Source organism: Parasteatoda tepidariorum, chromosome 2, assembly GCF_982258835.1.
Source record: "Parasteatoda tepidariorum strain Cologne lab strain chromosome 2, Ptep-v5.0, whole genome shotgun sequence".
Taxonomy (NCBI): Eukaryota; Metazoa; Arthropoda; class Arachnida; order Araneae; family Theridiidae; genus Parasteatoda; species Parasteatoda tepidariorum.
Genome location: NC_141756.1, coordinates 108,928,190 through 108,942,174, shown reverse-complemented (window position 1 = coordinate 108,942,174; position 13,985 = coordinate 108,928,190). Strand labels below are relative to the sequence as shown.

Here is a 13,985-nt window from a genome sequence, read left to right as displayed (position 1 = left end):
TTGTTGTATTAATACTTTTAAAATTTTCAATGCTCTTAATTTGTTTTATGAAAAAACTCAATAATACTTAAAGGCAAGATTTAAGGGGCTTTCACTATTTTAAATGCAGCAAAAAATCTTATGTTATTCCAAAAAACTCTAAATTCATTTCTTCATGATTTGATTTAAAAACAATTGAGATAAAAAAAAATCAATCATCTGAAGTTTGTTAAATATTATGAATTTAGGGACCATATAATAATTTTCTCCTAACAAAAATGTTTTGTTTCAAAACTCGTTTATTTACATTCCAAAATTTTTTTTTTAATCATTACATGAGAGAAATGCTGAAACCAAGTAACAAATTTTAATAAAAATTATTAGGGGTTATTCACTAATCTACATTTGGTATACCAATTTATTTAAATTTTCTTAATCTGTTTAATTCTTTACATAACTCTATAAATTCGATATGATCAATAACATAATCTTGTTAATGTTTTGTTGAATATGCTTTTATGAATAACTTTTATTTAAATCTAAAAAATACACTTGTGAACTTTTATAAATAATAGTTAAATTAATTATAATTTTTTATAAACTTCTTTACCTTATTAAATAAAGTAATTACTATTGATTTAAGAAATATAATGGGTCACTCAATATTAAATATGCTTAAAATTGGGTATTAGTTTTTTTTATGTTTTCAAATGTAATCAAGAAAAGAATTCTTTGTTAGAAACTAACTATTTAATCATGATCACGTGAAGTTCTTGAAAATTATTTTGCATTTTGTCAATGCATATAAGAGGAACTTCCAACAATAGGAAGAGAATACTTTTATTAGTGCCCATATCCTAATTATGATATTTTTTAAAGTTCTCACAAATATTTTTTGAGCACTTAAAAGGTGCTTATTTTTTGATAAATTTGGCTGCGCACTCTGGTTTTAGCACATTAAAATCGATGATTAGATCAAAAGTTATTAAGGGTGGACTCTTTTTAATTTTTCGCACTCTGTATGCCATGTACACCTAATTTTATACAATTTTTTTTATTAAAACAATAAAAACTTTTTATGAAAGTTTTCTTCAAAATTAAGAGGTCATTAATGCTAATTTCACTCTTTGCGTATTTCGTCAGATCTCGAAAATATTTTAAATCCAACAAAAATTTTACCCACATTAAAAAAAAGGGTTAGATTCAAAACACATTTTCGCTGACCAAGAAAACACAAGACCACAAACGTAGGCGCAATGTGAGAAATCGTTAGACCACACGACAAAAATTTCTGTCTAAAACAAGTTTTAACATATTTATGATCTAGAAAGAAAGGTTTGAGTTTAACCTCCTTATAATTTTTCTCTTCAAATAAAATTTCTGGCCGCAGCTGTCAACTGGTAGGCTCCTTAAGGATCAAGTACAGGGCTGCTGTTATTATCTAACTTCCTTATTTTGAAACAAAACTATTTGTTAAATATGAATAAAAATATGTCTTAGCCCATTAACCGACGAAACAACCACGTGTTTTAATTTTTCTCAGAACATTAACATCTAGTGAGAAATTGTCAGCTTGTGAAAAAATATTTTTTATTGCTAACGCCAAAAAGGTTGCGTCCAAAAACATCCTGAATCCAACTTCTGAAAAATTGATTATTTTGGTTAACTAGTAGTTTTTATTTGAAGTAACATTTGAAATTATACTTTATCCTAGCAGTTCACAATTTTTTTTTTCCGTTTGTGGAACCCTTAATAATCAAACTTCCTTCTGTGGAACCCCGATTTCATAAATTAAGTTCATTAGGTGAATATACAAACTAATTATTAAAAATTACTAATATGAAAGACTACTAATTATGAAAAACTACTATAAGACAGTTATAAATTTATTAACCAATAAAGGGATATTTCATTTTCGAACTGTTTAATAGTAAGAATGAAATTTTTTCGTATCTTAAATTAGGTTTGATATCCGACTGTTGAATTAGTAAGCGGAATTTAATCTAGACATAGATTTGTTTTCAGTCATAATCTAAAAATGAATGAAATAGGCCGTTGAAATGGAAACTAAAAAGAACTTATGTTGAAATTAGTTGTTAGGGAAGTACATTTCTTTATTAACGAATTCAGTTTTGATTTGAAGATCGCAATGGGAAATATTAATGCAAAGTTGTGTAAGTCCATCAATAAGTTGTTTGTATTTAATTTTTCATAAGTATGTGCCTTTTCTTTTGTCAATTTACATTTAATAATTCAGTAAAGACATCCGAAATATTAAGTAAATAATGATTTAATTAATGTACCTAAATATAATTGTAGGTTTCAAAAATGTTACAAAGTTCAAAGTCTCGGTACCCCTTTAAATCTTCCACGGAACCATAGGGTTCCGCGAAACACCATTTGGGAACAGCAACTTTGGCCCATAGAAGAAAATCGTGATCATTCCAAGAATTGTCCTCGCTCAGTATACAGACATAAGCTAGGTCGTAACAAGTTGTAGCTAATTGTTAATGTACATGGTGCGTAGCGTTTTAAAATGTGATTAAAGGTACTTATTTTCGTTTGTTAAAAAACAAGCTCTTGAAGGTGCTTTTTTAATGGGTGTTTTTGAAAAGTGTTAAATTTTCCCTTTTCGAAAATGATTTTTTTTCCTTTACCCTGTCGAGTTTCGCCACGTATTACGGAAAAACGTGGTTTTCACATTGTTCTATTCAACGTTTTCATAATTCATTTAACAACAATACATTACCATTGGTCCATGGCGTATAAAAGCGTCGATCCTTTAACATGTTTGATGAAATACTTGCGAGTTCGCATGTGCGTCGACTGAGCTGGGTTCAGTGAGATTTTTGCTCTCTCATGTGCAACTCTGCTGCAATTTGAAATTCTCAATTTCAGGCTTCATATTCCACCCTCTGAAATCGAACCGAAAAATCTCTTGATCTTTTTATGGTGGCTAATGAAATCAAGAAAAGAGTTCTCTATCAGAAACCAATTATCAAAGACTTTTCATGATCATGATAAAATAACTAGTTTGCATTTTGTTAATGTTTTTAGTGCTTAAAAAGAATTTAAAAGGTGCTTATTTTTTTTGTTGAAAGATTTTACTACGCACCCTGATCTAATCAGGGCTGATTGTGCGCCGGAAAAGTTCCGGATTTTTCGCTAACAGTGATCCGGAAGTTTTCGGAGATCTAAGGTCCAGACTTTTCAAAAAATTATTGATCACAGAATTTCTGGAAAGCAAATTTTCAAAGGTGGAACTTAAAAACACAGTTTATTTGTTTGTAAGGGAGAGGCAGATACTTTATAAGCTTATATTCATGATTAATATTTATTTTTTTATCAGTAAATAGTTATTATAATTATAAACTCAAGAAAGAAAGACATATTTGTAAATTTTAATGACTTTTCCAGGTCATCATAGGTATGTTAGCTACGTGTAAATGGTATAGGTATGTGTAACTCAAGAAAATTTTTGGAATTTTGACTTGGGCTCACAATCACCCCTGTCTAATAAACAAAAGAACAATTCACACATAGACAACTGGAAATTGACATAAAAAGAAAATTTATACAAACCTGTTAGTCAGCTTGTCTTTACCTGTTTAATAGTTAATCGCATGCATGGATTGTGAGGGAAAGACAAAGCAATGCTTAAGTTTAATGATTTTTAATTCATTTTTATTGTTCAGTGTATATCTTAAAGAAATAATCAAAGAAGCCTTGCAAAAACACAGTAAAAACTTATGCCATATAAAAAAGTAGTAAAAACTTATATCTTCTATATTACTCACATGTTTCTTTTGCACCATGCGAATATTCGTTATTTTAATTAAAAGTATTGTGAACGTATTAATACATTTTTACTTAATTTTGTGATTTGAAATGCTTATTAAAACTTTGCTTATGCTTTTTGTTATCTTTTCAATTTACGCAGGACAATTTGTGGTCCTTAATTTTTGGACAGGGATGTTAGGGTGTAAATGCTGTCTAATGTGGAGTAACATAATTCTGGTAAGAAATTGTTTCTCTTGTTTCATAAATTAAGATGTCCAAGTAACTTTTATTTATCAATCATGGTTCTAAAAATATTTTAGTTTTGTTCTACTTGCAATGGAAATATTTTCTTATGATTTTTTAAAAGATTTTGATACCACTTGTCAACTTTTGATACGTGTTTCTTTTGCTAGCTTTCTTTTCTTCTCAAAACTGCAAACTGTAACATCAACATTTTCTCTGAAACTACTCCAATAAACTTCAATTTTGTTGAAAAATTTTTTTTTATATTCAATAAAAAATTTCTGGAGTGATATAACCTATAGAAAATTGCTGAAGATAATCGAATTAATATTTTGAAAAATACCCTCGCGTGAGCGTTAATTTAATGAAAAGCGTATACTAATTATTAAAAAACGGCGATCATTAATCTAGTGAGGGATCTTAAGTGTAAAAATGTGCCTCTTTATTTTAATTTTTAAAATCAACTGAAATAAAATTTGCACTAAAAAAAATCAATCAAGTTTAACCATTTGACTCAGATAGAACATCGGTTTCCCTTTTATACATTTTTTTCTGGCAATCTAATTACAAGTAAAAATATATTTTGGTATTTTTTAATTATAACATCAGTCTAATGGTTACTGAAAAAAATCTCTTACTTTATCGGAATTATATTTGTGCTAAGAAATACAATCTAATAAAGTAGTTTAAAATTTTTTATCCTTGATATTCAAAAATTTATCAAAAATTGATTTTAAAATTATATTTCAATGATGAATAACTGTTTCTCTTCGATCTAAATAACTGCGAAGAAATGAAAATTTGAAAAATTGCTTGGACATTAGCCATCCGACATTTCATGCTGTATTTCATAATCATAAATTGTTGAAACGCTAAATATGATATTTTCACTCATTTTGATCTAAATTAATACAAAATTTTATGAAAAATGTGTTAAATAAAAACTCTTAAAATTGCTAAATTTTAAAGAAAGTAGTAATATGAAACACGAAACTAAGAAATAATTTATTTTTTATACATAAACAATACAGATTTTAATTTTGTTACTAAACATTTAGTTGAATTATGATAGAAATTAAAATGTAAAATAAGTGTATAAATCATTTCCAATGAGCAAAAATATTTTACTTTTCAAAACCGATTTTTTTTTTAAATTTTAGCAATTATTTTGCGTGTGCAAATAACAAAGTTGAAATATTTTGCACCGATGACTTTTTTAATTTTCATCAATTCTTCGATGCATAATCTGAAGTTGAAAATGGTTAAAGGATTTTAAGATCTTCATCAATGAATAATGAACGGTATTTACTTTTAGCAATGTTTATTACGAATTAGCAATCGGTAGGTGACGCATATTCATAAACTGAAATAATTAATAATGATTTTATAATAAACGCTAAAAAATTTAGCACCACAGACGCTAAATATATTTATGACCAAAAACAAGTTCAGCTGAATTCTGACCATGAAATTGAACTTAGACAAAAATTGGCCCATTGTACGAAATAATTAATGAAACTTTTGTTACCTGCCCCACCTATAAAAAGTTATTAAAAAAATATTAACTCAACTGAAAGGCCTGGATAGCTTTGTTGGTAGGGCACTGGACGCATATCCAAGAGGTCAAGAGTTCGGTCCCCACCGACCGAAGACTCCCCGTGACTGATGCCCGTTGTAGTAAACAGTGACTGATGCCCGTTAAATCTGTTGAGTCTCAAAGTCCTCCATGCTCCCATAACAAATCATATCTCTGGGGGTACTGATCCAGGAGTTTCCTTGTCTTCTGGATTGGTTCAAAATTTCAAGGATACTGAGTTGAACATTAGTAGTCGTAAACCCCAAAACTGGGTGGACTGTTCCTCGATAGTTATAAAATAAAATAACTCAATTAAAGAGAGCGGCGAAAACAGTTTCTTAATAAATTTTTTGTTAACTAAAAATCCAAGACTTTTCAGGGGAAATTTCAAATTTAACAGCGCAGAGTTAGCCCATAACAGTAAGCCTATATTTGGCATCAAAAACTTTCATTTCAAAAACGTTAGTTTTTGTAAAAATAAAAATAAAAAATTTAAGAAAAATATTTTAAAAAATTGCTCCAAAATCTTTTATTAGCCGCCTCGCCAATAAAAAGTAATGGCCGAAACGTTACTCAAGCATCAGTTTTAATTTGGCCCCAGTTTTGCAGTACATTTGAAAAAACAACGTAGAAAGTGGCTTCGCAACTATTTTTCTTTCTATGCTATAAACGCTAAAATAGAATTTTCGAAAATTGATAAAAACAAAATTTATTTTTGAAAATATTTCGTTGCAATATGTAGCGTATCATGCGAAGATGCCAAATGTAACTCAACTTTGATTTTTTTTTTCTTTTGCACTTCAGAGTTGGGCTAAAATTTGCCTCAATAAGAACATACACCCAGGGTTTAACATTGGGATGTCTGGATTTTTAAGTATTGGTCCTAGAAGGACTTCCATTATTGGAACAAGATTCCTTTCTATCTAGGACCAATATTAAAAAGTATGGACACCCCAATATTTAACCAACATTATAAGCCTATAAGGGACCTAGATAGAAATGCTTGAACACTTCAATCTCAGTTCAATATTGGAAGCTATTCTAAGCAGGGTATCTGCGCACCTGCAAAATCTTGAAAGTCATGGATTTCAGTATTGAACAAAATTGGTCCTGAAATGTCGTGATTTTAATTATTTTTTTAAAAAAATAATGGATTTTGGTCTCCGAAAAATCTAATTTTTAAAATGGAATCTACACCCTTCCCCCTCCAATTTCATGAAGTTCCGAATATCTAAATTTGTAACAAAATCCCCATTCATAGTTATATTTTATTAAAATATGAAATGTTTTTATCCTGTTCTTTAAAAATTATGGTGTTCTGTCAAAAAATGAAAGAAAAAACATCATTTCCAGAGCGAATTATCTTTTAAATTTGTGTGATTTCAGAATTTTTGTTATTTTTCATTTTATCAATTTAAAATTCTAACTGAAACAATCTTTAGTTGTTGCTCTTTGTGGTATTCTCTCTATTTAGCTCTTTATTCAAATTAAGTAATGTTTTTAAAAAGGAGTCATCTCGATTTACTTTTTAAAAATATTAAGAAATCTAAGATGAAAAATCATCTGCTGGAGGGTCTCTACTACTGGGGACATAACTGTAGAAAGTTTTCCTTAAACGTAATTAAATTTAATTATCATTTTAATTTATGATTTGTTAAACACGAAATCAAGAAGAAAAACTAATTTTATATTAACCTGTGAAATAAACATTAAGAAATTAAACTAAATTTAATTAGGAATAATAAAAGATTGATTTAGCATATCTTTTAAGTTTGACTCATTTATTGAAGTAATATAGTCTATTAAATGTAACAAAAAAAAAAACAATTTTAAATGACTTTTTACTTTACAAATAAAAATTGTACTAAAACATAAATAGAAGAACATTTTTTGAACCTGCAGTAACTGCTATTTTTATTCTCCAACCTAGTTTGTAGTTTGCACAGTCTCAGCTCATTGGTTTGACAAACTGCTGTACTCATTGACTTCTGGAAAAATAGACAGCATCTATTCTTTGGCTCCATGGTCAACCTATCAAACAGTGTTTTGCTACTGTGAGGGAGATTTGTCTTTAGTCTATTTACGAATTAAAAAGTACCAAAATAATGAGTGCCAGTTAATAAGAGTAGATCATCATGGAATAAAATTTTTAATAACTAACCATCACATTACTGTCTAACACAACATATGTTAGGCATTGTTATTAAAGATTTAAATGTTGACAACATTAGTTCTTTTATAATGCAATTTTTTCTTTCTTCATTTTCCTGAGTTTTATGCATTTTGTTTCTTTTTCAAAGTTTTTAATGTAAATGCAATTTTTCGGTTGTAGTTTTTGTCATTATATATGCACATACATAAATGCTTGCTGGTCCTTAAAAATATATAAATATTAGGTGTATGAAAAGCATAGAATTTTTTTTTGTGTGTGTGTGGATGGGTGTTTATGGAAATTTAGTATAAATATGGCAACATTGAGAAGCAAAATGGAGCAATGAAGACATTTATTTACATGACGCATAATTTGAAGAAGAAAAGAAATATTCAAGAATTTGTTTCATTTATGAGCATGGTAGCCAGGTTAAGATATTCCATGTACATTGAAGCATAATAATATTTATAACTTTAACATAAAATTACTTTTATAAACTTTTTGAAATGGAAAAAAACTTTGAAAAACCTTATTTAATAATTGTATATTTTGTTCTCACTGCCCCATATCTCTTGTGAAGCATAACGATATTTTCGAATTTTATTATTACCATACCTGCCAATTGTTTGCTTTACTCCTGTATTTTACGACTATCACCTGTCAACCCATATATTCTAAAATTTACCCAATAAAATATCCGCTGATGACAAAAATACTTCTCTTATTCCTCAACAGATAGTGCTATTGCTAGCACTGCAGTACGTTGAGTGTTAATAGTTTAAGTATTCCTTGTAGTTAGGCTAATTGTTGGACGTTTTCGTGGTTTTCCCCGCCATGTTTAACAATGGTTATAAGATAATTTATGAATAATGGTTTAAAAAATTATCTTTAGATTAAGATTTATGTACATATTATTTTGCTAAATGTAAGTTCTTATATTATTTTCAATTTTGAATCTCTCTTTTTGACTTACATGATTATGCATGGTGCATCAAAACTTTACTCGTAGCCTTATAAATGTCGATAGTAAAATCTCTGTTATTTTATTTGTTCAGTGTTGTCAGGTATGTATTAGATTCATATGATTCATCATTGTTTTGAAAGTATATGCATTTATTTTGCAGCTGCTGTCAGTTCCTTGGCTTAGTTTGGCTCTCACTGTGAAGAGCTTCTCCCAAATATTTTAGTCCTTCTGCAGAGGAGTCTTCTTGATTGTGATGATGAAGTGAGAGACAGAGCAACCTACTATTTTAATATCTTAAATCAGAAGCAGAAGCAAAAAGGAATTTACTCCGAGATCATATTGAATGGTACATCTCTTTTTGTTTATTAAATTTATAAATAAAGCTTTGAAATTTATATTTACAATAGTTTAGTGAAAGTAGGTATGAAGTGATACTTTTAGAAAAGCTTAATTTTTTAGTGTAAAATCAACTACTGCAGATATGGTTTCCAAATAGAAAATACATACAGTTTCCTAATTATCGCGGGTTTCCACTTCACAGGAGAAATACAGGAAATTTTGATTTTTTTTCTCTACAATTTTGGAAAATACAGGGAAGTTAGTTTCGTTTCGTCTCTGAAAAAATGGTGACCACTCAATGCATAATCTATGATACTCCAACTATACTAAACTGTTTCAATTACCATAGCATTATTTAAATATGTTCATTTGTTCCTTTTTTTTCTCCAAGTTTTTCCAGCAATTAAAACTATCGTAGTTAGTCTAATGTAGCTCACACAAGACCATAGTAATTGCGCTTCCTTTAAATATATTGTCTGTAATGCACATGGTGCGTTTAAACAGATTAACTTGAATGCCCACAGATGGCGCTCGAACTGAACGAACATTAATGTTTTTTTCTTTTCTGTTTTAGTTTGATTTCTATGAAGGATGATCGTTTTTATGTTATGTCCGTCCTCTCATTAAATTTGTTTAATTATTAGAATTCGTTTTCTTTTGAACACAAGCGACGCAGTAGCGAAGTCTGGTAAAAAGATAAAACCAGGTAAGAGAGAAAATTAGAATAATTTCTACTATACCTTTTCCATGCGTAGCGTTTTTTAAAAGTTCTTAATGGTGCTTATTTATGATTTTCGTTTTTTTAAAAGCAATTGAAACTGCTTTTTTCATGAGATAATTTTAAAAAGTGCTTAACTTTCCCTTCTCGAAGATTTTTTTTTCTTTACCATGTTGCTTTTCGCTGCGTATTATGTAAAAGCGTGGTTTTCACATTGTTCTATTCAACGTTTTCACAATTCATTCAGCCGCAATTCGTTTCGGCATGCTATTTGTCCGTAGCGTATAATAGCACCCATCATGGTTGACATATTTGATGAAATACTTGTGGGTCGGCATGTGCGTCTACTTAACTGAATTAATTGAGATGCTCTCATGTGCTACTCCTGCTGCATTTTCTCAAGATATTCTCAATTTCAGGTGTCATTTTCCACCCTCTGACGAACTGAAAAATCTCTCAATCTTTTTATGGTGGCTAATATAATCAAGAAAAGAGTTCTTTATCTGAAACTAGTTATTATGATCATGTAAAGTCTTTGAAAATTCTTTTGCATATAGTGCTTAAAAATATTTTTTGAGTGCGTAAAAAAAGTACTTTAAAGATGCTTATTTTTTGTTGGGAGATTTGGCTACGCATCCTGCAATATGCACAGGGAATTTTTTTTCTTAGATTTGAGTGGAAACCCTAGTAAAGTTTTGAAATTTTTATTAGCAATAGTTTAGAGAAAAAAGATTTGAATATACAGTGTTATATTTTGAAAAAGAATTATTTTTTCAGTTTAAAGATGGTTTCCGAAAATGGTCTCTAATGTGAACAGTTACCTACTTATGCTTTATATTGTTTCAAGCTGATATTACGTAAATGCTGCTTTTTCACTAGCACATGAAGTACACATCTGTACAGTTTTTATTAAAAACAAGTTGATCTTAAATACAAAAGTATGGTTGAAAGCAATAGATAGGGTAAAAGTTAACTGTCGGTTCTATCCTGTTAAATAGGTCACATTAAGGTTTCAGTTCATTTAAACTAACAATGTGTGGATTTATAGTTTAATGGTGAGGCTATCCTCTTTCAGCAGTTGTGTGTGTGGGGGGAAAGGGGTCAATTTTCAGATGGGCATTTGATTTTTATCTCTAGATTTCTGTTCTGAGATCCATTTGGTATATTTTATTCAGTTTATATAATATTTTAATTTAAATTATTTAAAAATAAATTTAAAATTCCAAAAGCAAAAAAAAACTAAGTATTTAATTTGTCAAAATATATGGATTATTTTTCTTTTAAATTGTCGTTTAAAATTTTTTGATAAAATAACTGAATTTTTTTTCAATTTTATAATAAATAATTTAAACTTTTACTAAATTTAATTATGAAAATGTAGACAAAAGTATGTTGGACTAGTTTTAAAAAAAAGGGAAGCTATTTATTACATAACTAGAAAATCATTCTATTAAAAATACAAAATTTATTTCGAATGCATTCTGATTATTTGAAATTCAATGGATTATATTTAAGTAATAAATAGTCCCTTTTATCTTTTTTAAACAAGCGTGATAATATAGTTTTGTTTAGATTTTCATAATTAAGTTTAATGAGAACTTAAATTTATTATAAATTTAAAAAAATTTAGTTATTAAAACATATTTATTACAACTTTTTAAAAAAAATATAATCCTTAGGTTTTTAATTAAAAATATTGAACATCGATTCATTTTTTTTGTTCTTATAAATTTTAAGTTTTGAAAAAAAATTATTTAAATTCAAAAATAACTTATAAATTGAATAAAATATTATAAAAAAATATCCACTTGCGAAATGATAGTTGATAAATTCTTTCTCCTCAGCTGGGATACAAACCCCCGACCTCTCTTGTATAACTTGAACAGACTAGCATTTACACTACAAACCATAATGAGCTGGAAAGTTTGTTAGTTTAAGATTAGCTGAAACTATGATGAGGCATATTTTAACCTAGGGGCAGAGCTGGCAGCTAATTTTTACCCTGTCTAAGGTTTTCAACTATGCTCTTTAAATGTTCCACATGATTACAATAGCTCCCTTTCATTTCTCATCAACGCATTTTTTTTAAGGTTTGTCAATTTCTATTGTTGGTTTGGAAAAACCTTTGCATCAATACACATTTAGAACCTTCAGAATTCCCCTTCGATATGAAAAGTGTGCCCGTGGCTACTCAACCTTTGATAGAAGATAAGAAAGCTGGTAAATTTCTTTTAAATGGAATTTAAGTGTATTTATTATGTGTATGCAGGGTATCTGAGCACCTGGAAAGTCATGAGAAATCATGGAAACTCATGAAGTTCGTTATTGAACAAAATTTGTCATGAAATGTCATGATTTTATCTATTTTTTTAAAGAAAATCATGTAAAGTCATGGTTTTTGGTCACCGAAAAAATCTAATTTTTGAAATGGAATTTACCCCTACCCTTCTCCGATTTTATGGTGTTGTGAATATCTGAATTTGTAACAAAATCCTTACGAACTGTCATATTTTATTAAATTATAAAATGTTTTTATCATGTTCTTTGAAAATTATGGCATTTGAAAAAAAGAAAAAAAAACAGATGATTGTGCTCTGGAAAAATCCATATTTTCGGATTTTTCGGTAAACGCGATCTGGAAGTTGACGGAAATCCAAGGTTCAAAATTCAAAAATTTCAAGAAATTGTTGATCACATTTATGCATAAAAAAAATTATGTTTTATTTAGAAGTATTAGAACTCGAATTTATACTTGGCATCACTTTCATTTGTAAGTATTCTTTCGGGTAGAATAATAAATGTGATTATAGATAAAAGTAAACTTACGCATAATTATTCATTTAAATTATGCTGCATATAATTTATTTAGAATTTCATTTTTTGAAAATAACAATGATTTAAATGTATAAAGACGTTAATTTTTTGAAATATGTAATTAATGATTTAATTAGAGAAATGTTCAGGATTTTTGAGTTGGGTTCACAATCACCCCTTAAAAAATGAAGGAAAAAACATAATTTCTTGAGCGAATTATCTTTTTAACTTATGTGATTTCAGAATTCTTGTTATTACTATTTTTTCATGATATCAATTAAAAATTCTAACTGAAGCAATCCAGTCATTGACGAATTTTTTTTTATTGAGATGAGAGCAGAAAAATTATGAGTCTTTTCTTTCCGATGAACAAGAAAAGTATCTTTAGAATATAATTCTGCAGAAAAAAAAGAAAAAAAAATATTTGCTTTTTATATTTTTTTCAGCTATTTTATTGTTTCAACTCTTTCAATTATCTGTTTTATTAAATTTAAAATCTATAAATATGAAGATGCAGAGCATAACAGTTTTGGCTATACCTATAATTTCAAATAATGTTATTGTAATGCTTTTTTAAATTTATTGCTGCGTTTTTTTTTTTCGGAGAAAATAGTAACTTGGTTAAATCATGAGAAACTCTTCCAATTAGTCATGGACAGCCATGAATTTGAAAATCTAAAATGTTGCAGATATCCTGTGTATGTAAGTATGATTATTTGATATTGTTGATTTGTTATTTTCAGATGTTCCCATCATTGGGAAGTGCAAAGATAAAGTTGCTGCTTCACGTCAAGATATATTTGCAGGTAACGTATTTATCCTTTTCTTTGTTTAGTTTAACACTATTTTTTGAAGCTCTTGCTCCAAGAAAAATAAAGCCACAGTATAAGTGCCTTAAATTTTATACTGCATGTGAAACATTCTCCGGTTAATCCGACATTTGTGCCCTTCTCCTTTATTGAATTATTATTTCCACTGCAAGTGATGCTGAAAAAGTTAGTTAATTTGTTTTTCAATAACAATTAATAATTCTGCATTCAGCTTGATGCTTATTTTCGCAGCCTACTGCTTCGTAGGAAATAGCTGTCTAGTTTGTTTTCCAGATAAAAATTGTGTTTTTCTAGAGCGTCTGGAGTGCATGGTTTCTAAGCTCAAATTGAAGCATATGCCAGTGCACCGGTATAGCAGCTATCATCTTTGATGCGTCGGAGCTCTGATTAAGCGGCCAACATGAAAAGACGCACGCCATGTAATGTTATAAGGGTTTAACTTTTATTTTTTCTGTTTTTATTGTACTTTTTAACGGAATATTTCTGGTAACCAATTGATTTATTATGATTTTGTTTAATGTATATTGATATATAAACCTGTCATAATGGGTATATATGTTATGGACAACTTAAAACTTGAGTGTCTAATA

At 28.6% G+C, this 13,985-nt stretch overlaps 1 long non-coding RNA gene across 4 annotated transcripts in view; it reads left to right on the top strand.

The window, feature by feature from the left end:
* The window catches only part of LOC147816027 (uncharacterized), a 50,352-nt gene that overhangs the window by 10,759 nt on the left and 25,608 nt on the right, over positions 1-13,985 (top strand). For 2 of the 4 annotated variants that reach the window (XR_015431590.1, XR_015431591.1), the window contains exons 2-5: positions 3,920-3,996; positions 8,855-9,040; positions 11,842-11,971; positions 13,309-13,371. This is a non-coding gene — a long non-coding RNA (uncharacterized LOC147816027). The remainder of the gene's footprint in view (positions 1-3,919; positions 3,997-8,854; positions 9,041-11,841; positions 11,972-13,308; positions 13,372-13,985) is intronic. The other 2 variants (XR_015431593.1, XR_015431592.1) reach the window with 2 other exon arrangements.